Consider the following 25,229-nt stretch of genomic DNA (forward strand, 5'->3'; position numbering starts at 1 on the left):
GAAGAGGAGGATTCACTGCCATTGCGTGAAAGCTTCCCTGATGAGCAACTCTTCTCTATTTGTGCTTTGAATTCTCTTAATCCATTGCCTTGGTTTGCTGATATTGTTAACTACTTATGCACTAACGAACTCCCTACAGGGTTATCTACATTCCAACGTGACAAGCTTAGGAAGCAAGCAAGATACTACTTTTGGGATGATCCATACCTATTCAAGCATTGTCTGGACCAAGTAATTCGAAGGTGTGTGCCTGAAGGTGATTTTAAGAGCATTCTAGAGTTTTGTCACTCCCATGCATGCGGAGGCCATTTTGGAGCAAAGAAGACTGCCAACAAAGTGCTACAATCAGGTTTCTTTTGGCCTACCCTTTTTAAGGATGCTTATACATTTTGTGCTTCATGTGATAGATGCCAACGGATGGGTAATTTGCATGCTAGAAATCAGATGCCTCTCACTAATATCTTAGTCATTGATATATTTGATGTTTGGGGAATTGATTTCATGGGCCCTTTTCCTACTTCTTATGGATTTGAATATATATTAGTTGCTGTCGATTATGTTTCCAAATGGGTGGAAGCCATTGCCACTAGAACTAATGATGCTAAGATTGTGATCAGTTTTCTCAGAGGAAATATTTTTACAAGGTTTGGCACACCAAGAGCAATCATTAGTGATGGTGGCTCCCATTTTGTTAACCAAGCTTTTGCAGCACTCTTGAAGAAGTATGGAATCAAGCATAAGGTGGCAACACCCTACCATCCTCAAACTAGTGGGCAGGTTGAGATAAGCAATAGGGAGATTAAGCACATACTTGAGAAGACAGTGAACACCACAAGGAAGGATTGGTACATGCGTTTGGAGGATGCATTGTGGGCTTATAGGACAGCTTATAAGACCCCCATAGGTATGTCTCCATATAGACTTGTTTTTGGTAAACCTTGTCACTTACCAGTGGAGCTTGAGCACAGGGCTTATTGGGCGATCAAGGCATTCAATTTTGACATGAAAGCTGCTGGTGAAAAGAGGAGGCTTCAACTCAATGAGTTGGAGGAGTTGCGACATGAGGCGTATGAGAACGCTAAGCTTTATAAGGAGAAAACAAAGCAGTATCATGACAAGAAGATTCTTAGGAAGACGTTTGAGGAAGGGCAGAAGGTTCTCTTATTCAATTCACGCCTTAAGCTCTTCCCAGGTAAGCTTCGTTCTCGGTGGATTGGCCCTTTTGTTATTACTAATGTGTTTGATCATGGCGCAGTGGAGATTCAAAATATTAAGGATGGCAGCACCTTCAAGGTGAACGGACATCGGTTGAAACCTTACTTTGATGCCAACTTTGATGCCAATATTGAGTCTCAAGCACTCAAGGAGCCTCCACCACTCTCTTGAAGCTCACCAAAGTTTGGACGTCCGGCTGAAGACATAAAACTTAGCGCTTCTTGGGAGGCAACCCAAGGTGATGAGGAGAAGATAGAACGTGCAAGGAGCTTGCTTGCGTCCTAATCGCTTCAAAGGGGAGTTGTTTTCTGAACTCTAAACATTTGGTTATGTCTTTTCCTTATCTTCTTTCCTTTCATTTATGAGGCATTGCTTGTTCTTATACTCTAAACATTGAGGACAATGTTTCATTTAAGTTTGGGGGGAAGGATTCAGTTATGTTGTTTTATTGTCAAATTTTAAAATTTTTAAGTGTGTCTAGTGTCTAATAACGCAGGATTTTGTGTGTTGTTTCGTTATCCTTCCAAACACCTATGATAAGACTTGGATTTAATACTAATATGGTTTTTTCAGAAATTGATAGTCATTGTTTAAGGCCTATGTGTGATTCTGAGTGAACTTTGTCTTGCATGCCATCCTTGCACTTATTGAGCACTTTGCCAAGTTAGTCCAATTTCTTGCTACTTGGAGATGTTATGCAATTCTGCTTATTTCATGATCTTGGTTTCATGCTCTAGAACTTATTTGAATATCTCTTGAGACATTCTGTTGCCATACAATGCTTAGGAAGTGATTTAGGCCATGTTTAAATCGTTTGAGCCTTTCTAACCATCCCTCTACATGTATTCATCCCTAGTCAATCCATTTGAGCCTACGTTAAGCCTTTCTTTGTGTAAACCATTTCTACCATAATAAATCTCTGTTTCTTATCTTTACCTATTCTTTGAGCAATTAAAGCTATCTTTAAAGGAGAGTCATAAAGATTGCAAGGTTTTTGGAGCAAAAGTGAGTCATTAGTGCTGTAACCCAAGTGTTGAAAAGAAATAAGTTTTGGGGTATTGTTAACTAATCAAAAGAGGTAATGAAGTGTGACCAATGTAGTCACGGCCCTAGGGTGTTATAAGGAAAGATCATGGTGATCTAGGGTAAAGAGCCACAAAATTAGGCCAAATAACACATTTGAAGGTGCTGAAATTATGTTGAAAATCTGCTCATGTATGTGTTCCTTGCTTGTTACAAAGTTCAGTAATCTCTCATGCTTTTACCTATGCTTTAGTTGTGCTCAAAATGTTGTTATATCTCCATGTCTCCTCTTTCATTCAACCACTACCCTAAGCCTCATTACAACCCTTGTAAAGTCCTTTTGATCCTTGGTAATGTGTGGTATTACTGTGGAGAGCTGATTTCATAATGAGCTTATGGGGCTCGAAATTCTTGATTGTGCTTTAAGTGTGTGCGCATGTACTTATTTGAGTTGCAGGTGTTGTTCTGATTTGGCATTCACACACTACACTTAAGGATGTCATTGTAAGCTTTGCACACTCTTGAATCATGTGTGGAACTTAGATTGTGATTGTTGTGTTTCTTTGGAACCATATACTTTGATGATTCTTTGAGGATATTGTTTGGAAGGCTAGCTGCTTATTTTCTGTTTTCTAAGTTGTAGTTTTATTTTGTTTGCTCGAGGACTAGCAAAGTCTAAGTTTGGGGGTATTTGATAAGTTCATAATTTCACACATTTGCATGCCTTCGTTACTTAGTAATTTTGTTTAGTTTCTCTTTATTTCAAGTCACTTACCTATGTTTGTGTGTTCTATAGGTTGAAGGCAGCAAGAGATTGCTTTTGAAGCAAAATGGTGCAAAACGTGCAAAAACTGGATATTGAGTTAGAAGTTCATTTCGGACTTATCTTCTTCATCCGAGCTTGGATTGGGCCAATACTTGTGTGGTTGGATCAGAGACATTCTGAACTTCAAAATGGAGTATGGAATACACCAACCACTCCAATTAGGAACGAACTGCCGTTCAACTTGAATTGTCCAATTTGGAACACCTATTGATTTCGGATCGAGCCCAAATCTTGGGAAACATCATAATATGGTGGGAGGAGTCATTTGGTGAGTTTTGAGTGAAATCCAATCGCTAGAAGTATGGAATACACCAACCACTCCAATTAGGAACGAACTGCCGTTGAACTAGAATTGTCCAATTTCTCGCACCTACTGATTTCGGATCGAGCCCAAAACTTGGGCAACATCATAATATGGTGGGAGGAGTCATTTGGTTTGTTTTGAGTGAAATCCAATCGCTAGAAGTATGGAATACACCAACCACTCCAATTAGGAACGAACTGCCGTTGAACTTAAATTGTCCAATTTCTCACGCCTGTTGATTTCGGATCGAGCCCAAAACTTGGGCAACATCATAATATGGTGGGAGGAGTCATTTGGTTTGTTTTGAGTGAAATCCAATCGCTAGAAGTATGGAATACACCAACCACTCCAATTAGGAAAGAACTGCCGTTGAACTTGAATTGTCCAATTTCGAACACCTATTGATTTCGGATCGAGCCCAAAACTTGGGCAACATCATAATATGGTGGGAGGAGTCATTTGGTGAGTTTTGAGTGAAATCCAATCGCTAGAAGTATGGAATACACCAACCACTCCAATTAGGAACAAGCTGCCGTTGAACTTGAATTGTCCAATTTCTGACTCCTATTGATTTCGTATCGAGCCCCAAACTTGGGCTACATCATAATATGGTGGGAGGAGTCATTTGGTGAGTTTTGAGTGAAATCCAATCGCTAGAAGTATGGAATACACCAACCACTCCAATTAGGAACAAGCTGCCGTTGAACTTGAATTGTCCAATTTCTGACTCCTATTGATTTCGTATCGAGCCCCAAACTTGGGCTACATCATAGTATTGTGGGAGGAGTCATTTGGTGAGTTTTGAGTGAAATCCAATCGCTAGAAGTATGGAATACACCAACCACTCCAATTAGGAACAAGCTGCCGTTGAACTTGAATTGTCCAATTTCTCACACCTACTGATTTCGGATCGAGCCCAAAACTTGGGCAACATCATAATATGGTGGGAGGAGTCATTTGGTTTGTTTTGAGTGAAATCCAATCGCTAGAAGTATGGAATACACCAACCACTCCAATTAGGAACGAACTGCCGTTGAACTTAAATTGTCCAATTTCTCACGCCTGTTGATTTCGGATCGAGCCCAAAACTTGGGCAACATCATAATATGGTGGGAGGAGTCATTTGGTTTGTTTTGAGTGAAATCCAATCGCTAGAAGTATGGAATACACCAACCACTCCAATTAGGAACGAACTGCCGTTGAACTTGAATTGTCCAATTTCGAACACCTATTGATTTCGGATCGAGCCCAAAACTTGGGCAACATCATAATATGGTGGGAGGAGTCATTTGGACAGTTTTGAGTGAAATCCAATCGCTAGAAGTATGGAATACACCAACCACTCCAATTAGGAACGAAATGCCGTTGAAATTGAATTGACCAATTTCTCACACCTATTGATTTCGGATCGAGCCCAAAACTTGGGCAACATCATAATATGGTGGGAGGAGTCATTTGGTGAGTTTTGAGTGAAATCCAATCGCTAGAAGCATGGAATACACCAACCACTCCAATTAGGAACGAACTGCCGTTGAACTTGAATTGTCCAATCTGGAACACCTATTGATTTCGGATCGAGCCCAAAACTTGGGCAACATCATAATTGATAAGTTCATAATTTCACACATTTGCATGCCTTCGTTACTTAGTAATTTTGTTTAGTTTCTCTTTATTTCAAGTCACTTACCTATGTTTGTGTGTTCTATAGGTTGAAGGCAGCAAGAGATTGCTTTTGAAGCAAAATGGTGCAAAACGTGCAAAAACTGGATATTGAGTTAGAAGTTCATTTCGGACTTATCTTCTTCATCCGAGCTTGGATTGGGCCAATACTTGTGTGGTTGGATCAGAGACATTCTGAACTTCAAAATGGATATCTTAAAGTCATATTTGGATTCAGCCAAACCCAATCCGTGAGCCCATCAAAATACACATCATGCTGACATGAGGATGAGCTGATGGATGCTTGGTCATGGTGAGCTAGGCATGAGCTATTGGTTTCTGGATGGATGCTTGATCATGCTGACATGAAGATGACCTATGGCTGCTGGTGGGATTTATTAGTGCAGCAACCAATTCTGATTATCTAAATACAAGTGTTGTATGCATTAGTCATATTCAATTCAGAATTCCCCTTTCCTTCTCCCTATAAATACCACTTCCATTCCACATCCCAGACACAATTCACTTCATCCATTACTTCCATACACACATTCAGATTCACCACAAAGAGAGAGAGAGAGCTAGCTGCAAAGGAGGGAGAGCTGGGAGCTGTCCTGGAAACTACCTTGCTGCCACCAGCTAGTTCTTCTATTCTCTTTATTCTACCTATGTATTTCTTATCTTCTGTATTCATAATTATGTTTAACTAATCCATTTTGTTAGGGCTTAGGATGAAGCCCTAGTCATGAATATTCAATGTTATGGATGATTTCATAGTTAATTGATTTCCTTGCTTTCATTATCAAGTTGTTAATCTCCAGCTTATTATGTGCTTGATGTATGTTTTCTTGGAGTAGCTAACTAGGATTTTATGCATCTAGCACAGGTTGGGAAGGGGTTTAGATTCACCAATTCTACTCTCCTTTCACAAGCAACACATGAATGGCCTAAGAATCATTCAAGGGGTTAATAACCATAGGTTGACTAGGACAGATACCATGTTCTAGGACTTGTGTGATTATCATATTCTCAAGGAACTTAATGACTCTTATATGCTTTATTCTAAGTAGATACCATGCTTAGGTTGCATATTAGAGATCACGTGTTGTGTAGATACCATGCACAATTACATGCCTTAGGAGAATCATGCATCCTGCACCTAGATACCATAGGCTTGTATGCGATAATCTATTGTTAATGAAGCTTGAGTCAATTTCTATGCATTCATAACTTGGATAGGAAGACTAGTGGTAGATTCCAAGGCTCTAACACTTCTCAATCATTGTTTCACAACTTGTTCATTGCTGCCATTGTTTACTTCCAGCACTTCCATTTCATTCTCTTGTTTTCATTTAAACAACAAAAACCCCCCATTCGAGTGCGTGTGTGGTGCTAGGATTCTGTCCTAGACCTTGCCAATTGTTAGTTAGTTTGTTTCTTTGTTTTCAGTTTTTCCATCATTCTAAGTAGTTTAACTTGCAACCAAGTTACCATTCTCCGTGGGATCGACCTCGTATTTCATAAGCTATACTATAAATGGTTCGTGCACTTGCGAGAATTGAAGTTTCTATTTTTAATAACTCATTTTAGTTGTTAGGAATAGGCTCAACAGGGGCTCGATCCGAAATCAATCGGTTTGAGAAATTGGACAATTCAAGTTCAACGGCAGTTCGTTCCTAATTGGAGTGGTTGGTGTATTCCATACTTCTAGCGATTGGATTTCACTCAAAACTCACCAAATGACTCCTCCCACCATATTATGATGTTGCCCAAGTTTTGGGCTCAATCCGAAATCAATAGGGGTTCCAAATTCGACAATTCAAGTTCAACGGCAGCTCGTTCCTAATTGGAGTGGTTAGTGTATTCCATAATTCTAGCGATTGGATTTCCCTCAAAACTCACCAAATGACTCCTCCCACCATATTATGATGTTGCCCAAGTTTTGGGCTCGATCCGAAATCAATAGGTGTTCCAAATTGGACAATTCGAGGGCAACGGCAGTTCGTTCCTAATTGGAGTGGTTGGTGTATTCCATACTTCTAGCGATTGGATTTCACTCAAAACTCACCAAATGACTCCTCCCAACATATTATGATGTTGCCCAAGTTTTGGGCTCGATCCGAAATCAATAGGTGTGACAAATTGGACAATTCAAGTTCAACGGCAGTTCGTTCCTAATTGGAGTGGTTGGTGTATTCCACACTTCTAGCAATTGCATTTCACTCAAAACTCACCAAATGACTCCTCCCACCATATTATGGTGTTGCCCAAGTTTTGGGCTCGATCCGAAATCAATAGGTGTGAGAAATTGGACGATTCAAGTTCAACGGCAGTTCGTTCCTAATTGGAGTGGTTGGTGTATTCCACACTTCTAGCGATTGGATTTCACTCAAAACTCACCAAATGACTCCTCCCACCATATTATGATGTTCCCCAAGTTTGGGGCTCGATCCGAAATCAATCGGTTTGAGAAATTGGACAATTCAAGTTCAACGGCAGTTCGTTCCTAATTGGAGTGGTTGGTGTATTCCATGCTTCTAGCGATTGGATTTCACTCAAAACTCACCAAATGACTCCTCCCAACATATTATGATGTTGCCCAAGTTCTGGGCTCGATCCGAAATCAATAGGTGTTCCAAATTGGACAATTCAAGTTCAACGGCAGTTCGTTCCTAATTGGAGTGGTTGGTGTATTCCATACTTCTAGCGATTGGATTTCACTCAAAACTCACCAAATGACTCCTCCCACCATATTATGATGTTCCCCAAGTTTTGGGCTCGATCCGAAATCAATAGGTGTTCCAAATTGGACGACTCAAGTTCAACGGCAGTTCGTTCCTAATTGGAGTGGTTGGTGTATTCCACACTTCTAGCGATTGGATTTCACTCAGAACTCACCAAATGACTCCACCCACCATATTATGATGTTGCCCAAGTTTTGGGCTCGATCCGAAATCAATAGGTGTTCCAAATTGGACAATTCGAGTTCAACGGCAGATCGTTCCTAATTGGAGTGGTGGGTGTATTCCGTACTTCTAGCGATTGCATTTCACTCAAAACTCACCAAATGACTCCTCCCAACATATTATGCTGTTGCCCAAGTTCTGGGCTCGATCCGAAATCATTAGGTGTTCCATATTGGACAATTCAAGTTCAACGGCAGTTCGTTCCTAATTGGAGTGGTTGGTGTATTCCATACTTCTAGCGATTGGATTTCACTCAAAACTCGCCAAATGACTCCTCCCACCATATTATGATGTTCCCCAAGTTTGGGGCTCGATCCGAAATCAATCGGTTTGAGAAATTGGACAATTCATGTTCAACGGCAGTTCGTTCCTAATTGGAGTGGTTGGTGTATTCCATACTTCTAGCGATTGGATTTCACTCAAAACTCACCAACTGACTCCTCCCAACATATTATGATGTTGCCCAAGTTTTGGGCTCGATCCGAAATCAATAGGTGTAAGAAATTGGACAATTCAAGTTCAACGGCAGTTCGTTCCTAATTGGAGTGGTTGGTGTATTCCGTACTTCTAGCGATTGCATTTCACTCAAAACTCACCAAATGACTCCTCCCACCATATTATGATGTTGCCCAAGTTCTGGGCTCGATCCGAAATCAATAGGTGTTCCAAGTTGGACAATTCAAGTTCAACGGCAGTTCGTTCCTAATTGGAGTGGTTGGTGTATTCCATACTTCTAGCGATTGGATTTCTCTTAAAACTCACCAAATGACTCCGCCCACCATATTATGATGTTGCCCAAGTTTTGGGCTCGATCCGAAATCAATGGGTGTTCCAAATTGGACAATTCGAGTTCAACGGCAGTTTGTTCCTAATTGGAGTGGTTGGTGTATTCCATACTTCTAGCGATTGGATTTCTCTCAAAACTCACCAAATGACTCCTCCCACCATATTATGATGTTACCCAAGTTTTGGGCTCGGTCCGAAATCAATAGGTGTGAGAAATTGGACAATTCAAGTTCAATGGTAGTTCGTTCCTAATTGGAGTGGTGGGTGTATTCCATACTTCTAGCGATTGGATTTCACTCAAAACTCACCAAATGACTCCTCCCACCATATTATGATGTTCCCCAAGTTTGGGGCTCGATCCGAAATCAATCGGTTTGAGAAATTGTTCAATTCAAGTTCAACGGCAGTTCGTTCCTAATTGGAGTGGTTGGTGTATTCCATACTTCTAGCGATTGGATTTCACTCAAAACTCACCAAATGACTCCTCCCAACATATTATGTTGTTGCCCAAGTTTTGGGCTCGATCCGAAATCAATACGTGTGAGAAATTGGACAATTCAAGTTCAACGGCAGTTCGTTCCTAATTGGAGTGGTTGGTGTATTCCACACTTCTAGCGATTGCATTTCACTCAAAACTCACCAAATGACTCCTCCCACCATATTATGATGTTGCCCAAGTTTTGGGCTCGATCCGAAATCAATAGGTGTGAGAAATTGGACAATTCAAGTTCAACGGCAGTTCGTTCCTAATTGGAGTGGATGGTGTATTCCGTACTTCTAGCGATTGCATTTCACTCAAAACTCACCAAATGACTCCTCCCACCATATTATGATGTTGCCCAAGTTTTGGGCTCGATCCGAAATCAATAGGTGTTCCAAATTGGACGACTCAAGTTCAACGGCAGTTCGTTCCTAATTGGAGTGGTTGGTGTATTCCACACTTCTAGCGATTGGATTTCACTCAGAACTCACCAAATGACTCCACCCACCATATTATGATGTTGCCCAAGTTTTGGGCTCGATCCGAAATCAATAGGTGTGAGAAATTGGACAATTCAAGTTCAACGGCAGTTCGTTCCTAATTGGAGTGGTTGGTGTATTCCGTACTTCTAGCGATTGGATTTCACTAAAAACTCACCAAATGACTCCTCCCACCATATTATGATGTTGCCCAAGTTCTGGGCTCGATCCGAAATCAATCGGTTTGAGAAATTGGACAATTCAAGTTCAACGGCAGTTCGTTCCTAATTGGAGTGGTTGGTGTATTTGTTGCTTCGATTCAGCTGCACCAAAATAGATTCAGCTGCATCCTCAACTTGTGATACTCGCAAGTGCACGAGCCGTTTGGTAGTATAGCATATGTAAGTGCGAGGTCGATCCCACGAGGATTGGTGATTGAATGATCCAATTCATTTCCCCTACACAAAACAGAAATGAAAAAGAAAATAAATAAAACAAGAACAAAGGAAATAACTCAAGCAAATAAGTTCCCAAGTTCAATTAGATTAACGGATTGATTCTAGCTAAAGTATGATTAAGCCATGGTGTTTGGTCATAACCTTGTGTTCCTAATTCCCTAATTTGATCATTTGTTGTCTAACCTAAAACTAAGCATTAGGAACCCATTAAGCATAGAAGAACAATTTAAACAACCAAGCATGTATCTAATCCCTGTTGTCGAATGTCCATACATACTCTTCTTATTCATAGTTCAATTCGAATTAAAGCATGGTGTCTACTCTTAATTCAAACCAAGATAGCTAACATGCAAGCCTAAATGGTGATCAATCATTCAAACTAGCCTATTAACTTATAAGCATAATGAATAAGAACAAAAACCATAATTGAAACTTGGAAACTAATTAAACTTGAATACTTAAGAAAGAATGTACATTACAAATAAAAGTAAAGTAGAACTAAGAAAACTTGAAGGAAAATTTAGTAAACTCATTTTGTTACAACAATTGACAACTTGAAAGGAAACTAAGAGAATTTGAGGGAGAGAAGGGAAGGGAGCTCTAGAGAAGTGTTTGAGAGCTCCCCCCCTTGGGGTGTGTTTTGAAGCTTGAAGGCTTCTCTATTTATAGGGCTAAGAGGGAGGAACAACATGATGAAATCCAACACCACCATTCCTCTTTTAATACAACCCATAACTCACACTTCATCTTGTCTATGTTAGTGTGGTTGGAATCAATCTCATCCCATACTTCTTTTGCTGCACCTCAAGCTTTCTTCACATGGGATCAAAGGTGATCAATTGTGGCTGCCTTTTGCTGCCAACCCATGTGGTTGCCTTTTGGTTGCTGAAAAACGAGTTTTCTGAACCAGTCTTGGTGTAGGAAGGCCAGAGGTTTCAAAACTTATCCAATGGGGCTCAAATTTGGATATGTTATAGTAGACACCCATTGGAACAACGTCTATGAAGAAATTATTCCCATCGGAGCAGTAGAACTGTGCGTTTTGGGCCTTGCAAGTTGGCAGCCGAACAGAGACTGGAATTGACTTCATTTCATTTCTTTGCTTTACATGCATGCACATGCTTTCTCTATAATAGCTCCAGCATGTACCAACTTGCTCCTTTAGAATTTCATAGCTGGAATGCCTCCCCACTTCACTCATTATGTTGGATCCAAAGTCAATTGCAGCATGGGTGAGGCACATGGCTTAAAGGAGGAGACAAGGCTCAAAGCTGGCAGCTGCAAATCCTCCTGAGCATGGTTCAGTCTTGGACGGGCTAAGGACTCCACATATGTTCAATTGGGCTGAATTTTGGATATGTTATACTAGACACCCAATTGAACAACTTTCATGAAGATCTTCACCTCATCCGAGCCCCAGAGAATGCTGATCCAAGGCCAAGAAGTTGACCTACGAAACTGGGCTGGAAATGGGCTGTAGCCAAAATGTGTTTGTCTTTAAGCTCATATTCCTCATATGCCAATCAGCCCTTAACATGCATGGATTGCATCATTTCCTATCCAAAGTCATCATTGTTACCTAAATGTCAATTAACTGAAAGATAAACACAAAAAGGATTAAAAGCACAAGTTTAACTCAAAAACATAACCAAATCATAAGCTAGAAGGGTACAAAATGATATACAATTATGAACCGATCAAATACCCCCAAACCTAGATTTTGCTAGTCCTCGAGCAAAACAACACAAAACAAAGTTAAAAACAAAACAAGAAGTTAACTAAACCACTTCCGCAGGTAACTCGATTGCATTGAGCATATGCAACAAGCCTTTAAACCTCTAGGCATCCCTAGTAGGAGGAGTTGTGTCTCCTGAGGGTTTAACAGAAACGATACCCACAAACGTTTTACTAACTCTACAAAACAAGGTGGTTAGAAAACTTATTAGATTTGTTAGTCCTTAAGCAAAATAAAATAAACCCAAAAACCAAAATAAAAATAATTACAAAACCAAAATAAATAAATAAATAAATAAAAAATGTAAAAAGTAAACTCAAAACAATCTTTCCGAACATTTTCTGAAGAGAAATGACTCATGCACATGACTCAAAAGTTAAAACTCAATTTTAGACATTATTTACAAGGCGGCAAAGTTCAAAGCACAACATGCTCAAAGTGTAGTAGTGTGATAGCCAAATGCAACAAATTCCCCAATCTTAGTTTTCACACAATTTCAAAAATCATACCAAACACAAATGCAACTTCAAATCTCACCAAAGTTGTCCTCTCACAAATGAATCACTCAGAAGAGGGCTACAATGCATCACTCAGTTATAAACATGAGATTAGAGTTAAACCATAAGGGACTTAACTCAAAAATAGGAAGATGAAGAACTTGCATTAATATGATCTCAAGAAGGATGCCAAACACTTAAAAGTAGAAAAATGAATGCAATTCAACCACATGACATTTAAGATCAATTTAGGTCTTTATTATAGGTTGTAATGGGGCCAAGGGTGTAAGGTGAGTGAGAAATGAAAGGTATGGATAATACAAAGTCCAAGGAACTCACAATGTAAGAGCATAAAAAAAATTTACAAGACTTCGAATCATCACGATTAGATTTTTTTTCTTTTACATGATCAAAACTCCTTATACCTTCATTTACAATGGTTTACACTCCTTTCCAAACACCAATTTATTTTTGAAGGCCCAAAAATTTTCAATCAGCCACCACTTAATCACAACTTTTTTTTTTTTTTCTTTTCTTTCACCAATTGTGTGAATTTCTCTTCTTTTTTTTTTTTATGTAATATCCCTTCCCAAACTTAGCATGAAAAACACATCCGAATTAGAGCTCATGAGTTCCTTAGAAAGGTAAATATTTGTTTTTCGGGCTAAGGTGAGGAAATATAATTGGTAAAATGAAAGAAAAGGTTTACATGTAGGCTCAAAATGGTTAACAATGGAAAATCATGCTTAAGCATGCATAAGGTTAGCTTGAAAGGCACAAACGATCCAAAGAGGGCCTTAATATCATTTCTTAAATGTCATGAAATCAAATTGCAAAAGAATGAATGACTTTTAAGTGTTCAACCAAATCAATGAATAATGAGATCAAACAACAACTTTGATGACAAGAAAATAAGAGCAAAAGCTCACATTATATGGTTATATAAGTCTAATTTATGCTTGATACAATTCTTTGGGTCATGCAAATCCTTTAATTGGAGAATTATGAAACAAATGGCAAGTGCAAATATTTTGAACATATCATGCTAGAACAATGCCATTTTTTATTTTTTTATTTTTACAATAAAAATTTACAAGGAAAAAATAAAAAATAAAAAATAAATTTTCATTTTCATTTAAGTCATGCAAACATTTATCACAATCTCATCAAATGTGTTCGGAAAGTGAATAAAATCAAAATAAAAATAAAAATAAAAATAAAAGCAAGACTTAAACAAAATAAAATAAAAATAAAAACAAGCAAAATTAAAAAAAAAAAAAAATTAAGGAAAAACCAAATTTACATGTTAAACTCCAATACCCCCAAACCTAGAAATGAACATTGTCCTCAATGTTTAAAATTTAGGCACAAGCAATGTCAAAAATAACAAATGAAGGTATTAAAGCAATAAAAAAATCACAAAACACACAAGAGTTAAAATACAAAAACAAAATAATTACAAAATAAAAATTACAAAACAAACAAACAAATAAAAAAGAAACGAAACAGTAAAACACTCGAAACAAAAAGTCCTAAACAAACAATCTTACGCAAACCAAAACCCAAACGATTGAAAGCCCAACCCAAAAGAAAATTAACTCACTTTGAAACCTAAACAACGGTGAAAACCTGACCCACAATGAAATCCGAAGCCCACACGTTTTTTTTTTAATTATTATTATTTTATTTTTTTAATTTTTAAGATGACACGTGAATTGGGAGTGCAAAGACGGGATTTTTGAAAAGAGAGAATGTGGTCCCTGATGTCTCGGCTCCTGTGAAGTCACGGGCAAAAGAGGTGAGGGACGTGTCGGCGCGCAGAGGCCGCTTTCACATCCCCCAAGCTAGAATTATTGGCCTCTTGGGTGAAGCGGGATGACTTTTTCACTTTGAAGGTGGTGAAAGGTGAAAATGCAATTAATGGGAGGTTGGGAAATGGGTGCGGCGATATATAGAGATAAGCCGTAAGGGCCGCACATAACCCAGAACCGCAGCGGCTAGGGTTTAGCAGACTAAGTCTATAAAAAGGTAAAAAAAAGAACGGGTGAAAAACACAAACTCAGAAATACACAAAACAGAAAAGAAAGAAGAACAAAGAGTGAGAAATCAAATGGCCTCTAACTACCCATTTTCGTTGGATCTCAACCTAGCTCCACCGACTCAGACACGAGGCCAAGCAGCGGCACCAGTATGGATGCCCTACTTTGCTTCCGCACGGGGGCCTGTGACAGTAACTGACTCAATACTCCTGGACAACGATGTTGCCATTGGAGTGGCTAGAAATTTAGTGACTCCTAAAGATATACGTGTGCTGGGGACAAGGGATGACAACCGGGTCGTGAGCGATGCCCTGGCACTGAGCGTGCAGAGTACGGCAACAGTGGCAAGTTTGGGTCATCGCCTACTTGCGAAGTCCCATGAGGTAGAGGTGCTAAAGGGTCAGTTGGCGGCGGAGCGAAGTATGGTTGAGGAGTGTCAGAGTGCTATAAAAAGCTTGAAAAGGGAGAGGGCAAGGATAGTGGAGGTGAATCGACACCAGCTAGAAGTATTGCGGGACGAGAATAAAAACCTATAAAAAATGGTAGAGTTGTACTCTCGCGACATGCGAAAACAGCTGGAGGACCTAGACCGACCGGGTAAACGCAAACAAGCAGATCGCGAGAGTAGTTACGCTCAAGCTAAGATTGCGATCTTTGGGAGCTCAAGTGATGAGCCCCAAGAAGCTGTGCGTGAAGCCCCGGAAGAGGACAGCCAGAGGGCCAAACTCAAAGCTCCAATGGTCGAGACACCAAGCACCGAGAAGAAATGATTTCCTACTGCATTATTGTTGTTTTTATTTTATTTTGTTGTTTTTGTATTTGGTTATTTTGTTTCGGAAATAAAAGTAAAGTTGCAGAAGGAAAAAGAAAACGGAAAAAGAAAGCACATCTCCCAAACTTAAATCAAACGGAAAAGAAAGCACAATTCCCTAACTAAAATAAAATAAAGATGATAGCCGAAAGGGAAAAGCAAAAACACAAAGCTCTAGAAAATGAAAGTAACGGGCAAAAACACAAAACACCAGAAAACACGGAAAAAAGAAAAGTAAAGTGAAAGTTAATGTGCTCCCCCTTGAAGCGATTAGGTCGAGCATGCCCGGGAAATCCGAAATGGTGTTGGCTCTCTCTCATCAGCATATGTCTATTTAAACCACACCTCTGCAAGCGGATGATACCCAGCATTTCTTCCTGCAAACTCAAGGAAAAACATCAAAAAATTCAGAAGCAAAACAAATGGCATCCTCATGCACTCACCTTGATGATCTCAACCTTGAGCTCTCACTTGCACCACCGAATGCCCAGACAAGGGCTCCTCCAACTCCTGTCTTCCCAAACTCCACATATCATCACGGCACGGCCTCAAACTTTGCTGAGGCAATACCGAACTTTGCTGAGGCAAGGCCGAACAGAGCAGTGCTGCTGGGTGGCATGATTGGCAGTATACTCACACCGGCAGATCATCTGCATGTGGCACGTAGGTCTGACAAGATGGCAGTGGATGAGTCCCACTCTTTATCTGTGCTCCATGCAGTCTCAGCTACCAATTTGGGCATGCGATTACTGGCGAGGATGCGGGAGTGCACAGCGCTGAACGAGGAAGTGGCTTCCTTGAAGGCTATGGTGGCAGATTTGCAGAAGCGGCTTTACTGTGCCACTCAGCATGTGGAAGCACTGCAGAGGAAAAATGATGACCATGTAGAGCTGCTGCAGATTCTACAAGTGCGAGACAATAGAAGCAAGCCATGATGATGATGAAGATGAAGATAAAGAAGATGAAGAAGAAGAAGAAGTTTTTTTTTGTTTTTTTTGTTGTTTTGTTGTTGTTTGTTTTTGTTTGTTTTTAATGCAGAGTTTGAAATAAAATAAAAATGTGTTTTAACACTCAGAAATAAACTAACTAACCATACCACGTAAATAAAATACATAAACTAACTTAACAAAACAAAAACAAGAACAAATACTCAACAGAAAAGATAACAAATAAAATATAAAAAAAAACTTAATTTAAAAACACACGAATATACAAGCAACTCACGGATGACCAGTTAAGGGCCTCAGAAAACACAGCCAGGGGATCCGGGAAGGTTGGAGGGGTCACAATGGTCCCGCTTAAAACCCAAACTTCTTAGACACCGAAGGTGTCGCCTAAAGAACTCCTAGACACTGTATTGACGGAAGTGCTCACTGGGGTTACCATAAGTCAGCTCATATAAAAAATCTTTTTTTATTTTCTAAGATAAAAAAAACAAAAACAAATTAAGATAAAATGAAACAACAAACCATAAATGAAAATGAACTAAGTACTCTAAACAAACTCAAACAAACGAAATAAATTGTTGTACTAAAAGAAACAAACCAAGAAACCAAAGAAAAACACAAACAGCACTTTCTATCACCTATTTATCACCCTTTGGACAGATTCGTTTCTCTGTTTTTCAGCTTCGACCTGTGTTCAGTTTTTAGGCCATAACTTTCCAACCGCAAGTCCAAATTTCACGTTCTTTATATGGTTGGATTCAGCACAGAAAAACAAAGAACCCAACGCGGACCAAAAGGCAAAAACAATAACAGAAATAAACAGAATTCAAAGAAGAGAAAGGATTGAAATGCTCCCCCTTGAAGCGATTAGGTCGAGCATGGATGCACTTGGAGGTCGACTTCTCCCATTGCTCCACACTTCCCATTCTTACGATTGAGGTTGCCATCTCTCTCCATTTTTATTAAGCTGTCATAAATTGCTAAAACCAACACACAAACTTGAAATGGAATTAAAAGGATTAGGAATGCACAATAGAGAACTAAGTAGACTTTAAACATTATAAATAAATAAAAAGTAGGAAAATCAAATAGAATCAAACAATGTTACCGATCCCCGGCAACGGCGCCAAAAACTTGTTGCTTCGATTCAGCTGCACCAAAATAGATTCAGCTGCATCCTCAACTTGTGATACTCGCAAGTGCACGAGCCGTTTGGTAGTATAGCATATGTAAGTGCGAGGTCGATCCCACGAGGATTGGTGATTGAATGATCCAATTCATTTCCCCTACACAAAACAGAAATGAAAAAGAAAATAAATAAAACAAGAACAAAGGAAATAACTCAAGCAAATAAGTTCCCAAGTTCAATTAGATTAACGGATTGATTCTAGCTAAAGTATGATTAAGCCATGGTGTTTGGTCATAACCTTGTGTTCCTAATTCCCTAATTTGATCATTTGTTGTCTAACCTAAAACTAAGCATTAGGAACCCATTAAGCATAGAAGAACAATTTAAACAACCAAGCATGTATCTAATCCCTGTTGTCGAATGTCCATACATACTCTTCTTATTCATAGTTCAATTCGAATTAAAGCATGGTGTCTACTCTTAATTCAAACCAAGATAGCTAACATGCAAGCCTAAATGGTGATCAATCATTCAAACTAGCCTATTAACTTATAAGCATAATGAATAAGAACAAAAACCATAATTGAAACTTGGAAACTAATTAAACTTGAATACTTAAGAAAGAATGTACATTACAAATAAAAGTAAAGTAGAACTAAGAAAACTTGAAGGAAAATTTAGTAAACTCATTTTGTTACAACAATTGACAACTTGAAAGGAAACTAAGAGAATTTGAGGGAGAGAAGGGAAGGGAGCTCTAGAGAAGTGTTTGAGAGCTCCCCCCCTTGGGGTGTGTTTTGAAGCTTGAAGGCTTCTCTATTTATAGGGCTAAGAGGGAGGAACAACATGATGAAATCCAACACCACCATTCCTCTTTTAATACAACCCATAACTCACACTTCATCTTGTCTATGTTAGTGTGGTTGGAATCAATCTCATCCCATACTTCTTTTGCTGCACCTCAAGCTTTCTTCACATGGGATCAAAGGTGATCAATTGTGGCTGCCTTTTGCTGCCAACCCATGTGGTTGCCTTTTGGTTGCTGAAAAACGAGTTTTCTGAACCAGTCTTGGTGTAGGAAGGCCAGAGGTTTCAAAACTTATCCAATGGGGCTCAAATTTGGATATGTTATAGTAGACACCCATTGGAACAACGTCTATGAAGAAATTATTCCCATCGGAGCAGTAGAACTGTGCGTTTTGGGCCTTGCAAGTTGGCAGCCGAACAGAGACTGGAATTGACTTCATTTCATTTCTTTGCTTTACATGCATGCACATGCTTTCTCTATAATAGCTCCAGCATGTACCAACTTGCTCCTTTAGAATTTCATAGCTGGAATGCCTCCCCACTTCACTCATTATGTTGGATCCAAAGTCAATTGCAGCATGGGTGAGGCACATGGCTTAAAGGAGGAGACAAGGCTCAAAGCTGGCAGCTGCAAATCCTCCTGAGCATGGTTCAGTCTTGGACGGGCTAAGGACTCCACATATGTTCAATTGGGCTGAATTTTGGATATGTTATACTAGACACCCAATTGAACAACTTTCATGAAGATCTTCACCTCATCCGAGCCCCAGAGAATGCTGATCCAAGGCCAAGAAGTTGACCTACGAAACTGGGCTGGAAATGGGCTGTAGCCAAAATGTGTTTGTCTTTAAGCTCATATTCCTCAAATGCCAATCAGCCCTTAACATGCATGGATTGCATCATTTCCTATCCAAAGTCATCATTGTTACCTAAATGTCAATTAACTGAAAGATAAACACAAAAAGGATTAAAAGCACAAGTTTAACTCAAAAACATAACCAAATCATAAGCTAGAAGGGTACAAAATGATATACAATTATGAACCGATCAGTATTCCATACTTCTAGCGATTGGATTTCACTCAAAACTCACCAATTGACTCCTCCCAACATATTATGATGTTGCCCAAGTTCTGGGCTCGATCCGAAATCATTAGGTGTTCCAAATTGGACAATTCAAGTTCAACGGCAGTTCGTTCCTAATTGGAGTGGTTGGTGTATTCCATACTTCTAGCGATTGGATTTCACTCAAAACTCGCCAAATGACTCCTCCCACCATATTATGATGTTCCCCAAGTTTGGGGCTCGATCCGAAATCAATCGGTTTGAGAAATTGGACAATTCAAGTTCAACGGCAGTTCGTTCCTAATTGGAGTGGTTGGTGTATTCCATACTTCTAGCGATTGGATTTCACTCAAAACTCACCAAATGACTCCTCCCAACATATTATGATGTTGCCCAAGTTTTGGGCTCGATCCGAAATCAATAGGTGTAAGAAATTGGACAATTCAAGTTCAACGGCAGTTCGTTCCTAATTGGAGTGGTTGGTGTATTCCGTACTTCTAGCGATTGCATTTCACTCAAAACTCACCAAATGACTCCTCCCACCATATTATGATGTTGCCCAAGTTCTGGGCTCGATCCGAAATCAATAGGTGTTCCAAGTTGGACAATTCAAGTTCAACGGCAGTTCGTTCCTAATTGGAGTGGTTGGTGTATTCCATACTTCTAGCGATTGGATTTCTCTTAAAACTCACCAAATGACTCCGCCCACCATATTATGATGTTGCCCAAGTTTTGGGCTCGATCCGAAATCAATGGGTGTTCCAAATTGGACAATTCGAGTTCAACGGCAGTTTGTTCCTAATTGGAGTGGTTGGTGTATTCCATACTTCTAGCGATTGGATTTCTCTCAAAACTCACCAAATGACTCCTCCCACCATATTATGATGTTACCCAAGTTTTGGGCTCGGTCCGAAATCAATAGGTGTGAGAAATTGGACAATTCAAGTTCAACGGTAGTTCGTTCCTAATTGGAGTGGTGGGTGTATTCCATACTTCTAGCGATTGGATTTCACTCAAAACTCACCAAATGACTCCTCCCACCATATTATGATGTTCCCCAAGTTTGGGGCTCGATCCGAAATCAATCGGTTTGAGAAATTGTTCAATTCAAGTTCAACGGCAGTTCGTTCCTAATTGGAGTGGTTGGTGTATTCCATACTTCTAGCGATTGGATTTCACTCAAAACTCACCAAATGACTCCTCCCAACATATTATGTTGTTGCCCAAGTTTTGGGCTCGATCCGAAATCAATACGTGTGAGAAATTGGACAATTCAAGTTCAACGGCAGTTCGTTCCTAATTGGAGTGGTTGGTGTATTCCACACTTCTAGCGATTGGATTTCACTCAAAACTCACCAAATGACTCCTCCCACCATATTATGATGTTCCCCAAGTTTGGGGCTCGATCCGAAATTAATCGGTTTGAGAAATTGTTCAATTCAAGTTCAACGGCAGTTCGTTCCTAATTGGAGTGGTTGGTGTATTCCATACTTCTAGCGATTGGATTTCACTCAAAACTCACCAAATGACTCCTCCCAACATATTATGATGTTGCCCAAGTTTTGGGCTCGATCCGAAATCAATAGGTGTGAGAAATTGTACAATTCAAGTTCAACGGCAGTTCGTTCCTAATTGGAGTGGTTGGTGTATTCCACACTTCTAGCGATTGCATTTCACTCAAAACTCACCAAATGTCTCCTCCCACCATATTATGATGTTGCCCAAGTTTTGGGCTCGATCCGAAATCAATAGGTGTTCCAAATTGGACAATTCATGTTCAACGGCAGTTCGTTCCTAATTGGAGTGGTTGGTGTATTCCATACTTCTAGCAATTGGATTTCACTCAAAACTCACCAAATGACTCCTCCCACCATATTATGATGTTCCCCAAGTTTTGGGCTCGATCCGAAATCAATAGGTGTTCCAAATTGGACAATTCAAGTTCAACGGCAGTTCGTTCCTAATTGGAGTGGTGGGTGTATTCCATACTTCTAGCGATTGGATTTCACTCAAAACTCACCAAATGACTCCTCCCACCATATTATGATGTTCCCCAAGTTTGGGGCTCGATCCGAAATCAATCGGTTTGAGAAATTGGACAATTCAAGTTCAACGGCAGTTCGTTCCTAATTGGAGTGGTTGGTGTATTCTATACTTCTAGCGATTGGATTTCACTCAAAACTCACCAAATGACTCCTCCCAACATATTATGATGTTGCCCAAGTTCTGGGCTCGATCCGAAATCAATAGGTGTTCCAAATTGGACAATTCGAGTTCAACGGCAGTTTATTCCTAATTGGAGTGGTTGGTGTATTCCATACTTCTAGCGATTGGATTTCACTCAAAACTCACCAAATGACTCCTCCCAACATATTATGATGTTGCCCAAGTTCTGGGCTCGATCCGAAATCAATAGGTGTTCCAAATTGGACAATTCGAGTTCAACGGCAGTTTGTTCCTAATTGGAGTGGTTGGTGTATTCCATACTTCCAGCGATTGCATTTCACTCAAAACTCACCAAATGTCTCCTCCCACCATATTATGATGTTGCCCAAGTTTTGGGCTCGATCCGAAATCAATAGGTGTGAGAAATTGGACAATTCAAGTTCAACGACAGTTCGTTCCTAATTGGAGTGGTTGGTGTATTCCGTACTTCTGGCGATTTCATTTCACTCAAAACTAACCAAATGACTCCTCCCACCATATTATGATGTTTCCCAAGTTTTGGGCTCGATCCGAAATCAATAGGTGTGAGAAATTGGATAATTCAAGTTCAACGGCAGTTCGTTCCTAATTGGAGTGGTTGGTGTATTCGAAACTTCTAGCGATTGCATTTCACTCAAAACTCACCAAATGACTCCTCCCACCATATTATGATGTTGCCCAAGTTTTGGGCTCGAACCGAAATCAATAGGTGTGAGAAATTGGACAATTCAAGTTCAACGGCAGTTCGTTCCGAATTGGAGTGGTTGGTGTATTCCGTACTTCTAGCGATTGCATTTCACTCAAAACTCACCAAATGACTCCTCCCACGATATTATGATGTTGCCCAAGTTTTGGGCTCGATCCGAAATCAATAGGTGTTCCAAATTGGACGATTCAAGTTCAACGGCAGTTCGTTCCTAATTGGAGTGGTTGGTGTATTCCACACTTCTAGCGATTGCATTTCACTCAAAACTCACCAAATGACTCCTCCCACCATATTATGATGTTGCCCAAGTTTTGGGCTCGATCCGAAATCAATAGGTGTGAGAAATTGGACAATTCAAGTTCAACGGCAGTTCGTTCCTAATTGGAGTGGCTGGTGTATTCCGTACTTGTAGCGATTGGATTTCACTAAAAACTCACCAAATCACTCCTCCCACCATATTATGATGTTGTCCAAGTTTGGGGCTCGATCTGAAATCAATCGGTTTGAGAAATTGGACAATTCAAGTTCAACGGCAGTTCGTTCCTAATTGGAGTGGTTGGTGTATTCGAAACTTCTAGCGATTGCATTTCACTCAAAACTCACCAAATGACTCCTCCCAACATATTATGATGTTGCCCAAGTTCTGGGCTCGATCCGAAATCAATAGGTGTTCCAAATTGGACAATTCGAGTTCAACGGCAGTTTGTTCCTAATTGGAGTGGTTGGTGTATTCCATACTTCTAGCGATTGCATTTCACTCAAAACTCACCAAATGTCTCCTCCCACCATATTATGATGTTGCCCAAGTTTTGGGCTCGATCCGAAATCAATAGGTGTGAGAAATTGGACAATTCAAGTTCAACGACAGTTCGTTCCTAATTGGAGTGGTTGGTGTATTCCGTACTTCTGGCGATTTCATTTCACTCAAAACTAACCAAATGACTCCTCCCACCATATTATGATGTTTCCCAAGTTTTGGGCTCGATCCGAAATCAATAGGTGTGAGAAATTGGATAATTCAAGTTCAACGGCAGTTCGTTCCTAATTGGAGTGGTTGGTGTATTCGAAACTTCTAGCGATTGCATTTCACTCAAAACTCACCAAATGACTCCTCCCACCATATTATGATGTTGCCCAAGTTTTGGGCTCGAACCGAAATCAATAGGTGTGAGAAATTGGACAATTCAAGTTCAACGGCAGTTCGTTCCGAATTGGAGTGGTTGGTGTATTCCGTACTTCTAGCGATTGCATTTCACTCAAAACTCACCAAATGACTCCTCCCACGATATTATGATGTTGCCCAAGTTTTGGGCTCGATCCGAAATCAATAGGTGTTCCAAATTGGACGATTCAAGTTCAACGGCAGTTCGTTCCTAATTGGAGTGGTTGGTGTATTCCACACTTCTAGCGATTGCATTTCACTCAAAACTCACCAAATGACTCCTCCCACCATATTATGATGTTGCCCAAGTTTTGGGCTCGATCCGAAATCAATAGGTGTGAGAAATTGGACAATTCAAGTTCAACGGCAGTTCGTTCCTAATTGGAGTGGCTGGTGTATTCCGTACTTGTAGCGATTGGATTTCACTAAAAACTCACCAAATCACTCCTCCCACCATATTATGATGTTGCCCAAGTTCTGGGCTCGATCCGAAATCAATAGGTGTTCCAAATTGGACAATTCAAGTTCAACGGCAGTTCGTTCCTAATTGGAGTGGTTGGTGTATTCCATACTTCTAGCAATTGGATTTCACTCAAAACTCACCAAATGACTCCTCCCACCATATTATGATGTTCCCCAAGTTTTGGGCTCGATCCGAAATCAATAGGTGTTCCAAATTGGACAATTCAAGTTCAACGGCAGTTCGTTCCTAATTGGAGTGGTTGGTGTATTCCATACTTCTAGCGATTGGATTTCACTCAAAACTCACCAAATGACTCCTCCCACCATATTATGATGTTTCCCAAGTTTTGGGCTCGATCCGAAATCAATAGGTGTGAGAAATTGGACAATTCAAGTTCAACGGTAGTTCGTTCCTAATTGGAGTGGTTGGTGTATTCCACACTTCTAGCGATTGCATTTCACTCAAACCTCACCAAATGACTCCTCCCACCATATTATGATGTTGTCCAAGTTTGGGGCTCGATCTGAAATCAATCGGTTTGAGAAATTGGACAATTCAAGTTCAACGGCAGTTCGTTCCTAATTGGAGTGGTTGGTGTATTCGATACTTCCAGCGATTGGATTTCACTCAAAACTCACCAAATGACTCCTCCCACCATATGATGATGTTGCCCAAGTTTTGGGCTCGATCCGAAATCAATCGGTTTGAGAAATTGGACAATTCAAGTTCAACAGCAGTTCGTTCCTAATTGGAGTGGTTGGTGTATTCCACACTTCTAGCGATTGCATTTCACTCAAAACACACCAAAGGACTCCTCCCACCATATTATGATGTTGCCCAAGTTTTGGGCTCGATACGAAATCAATAGGTGTGAGAAATTGGACAATTCAAGTTCAACGGCAGTTCATTCCTAATATAGTGGTTGTTGTATTCCAAACGTCTAGCGATTGGATTTCACCCAAAACTCACCAAATGACTCCTCCCACCATGTTATGATGTTGCCCAAGTTTTGGGCTCGAACCGAAATCAATAGGTGTGAGAAATTGGACAATTCAAGTTCAACGGCAGTTCGTTCCTAATTGGAGTGGTTGGTGTATTACATACTTCTAGTGATTGGATTTCACTCAAAATTCACCAAAGGACTCCTCCCACCATGTTATGATGTTGCCCAAGTCTTGGGCTCGATCCGAAATCAATAGGTGTCAGAAATTGGACAATTCAAGTTCAACGGCAGTTCGTTCCTAATTGGAGTGGTTGGTGTATTCCATACCGCTAGCGATTGGATTTCACTCAAAACTCACCAAATGACTCCTCCCACCATATTATGATGTTGCCCAAGTTTTGGGCTCGATCCGAAATCAATAGGTGTTTCAAATTGGACATTTCAAGTTCAACGGCAGTTCGTTCCTAAGTGTAGTGGTTGGTGTATTCCATACTTCTAGCGATTGGATTTCACTCAAAACTCAC

The sequence above is a fragment of the Prunus avium genome, chromosome 6, assembly GCF_965620075.1.
Source record: "Prunus avium chromosome 6, drPruAviu1.hap1.1, whole genome shotgun sequence".
NCBI lineage: Eukaryota > Viridiplantae > Streptophyta > Magnoliopsida > Rosales > Rosaceae > Prunus > Prunus avium.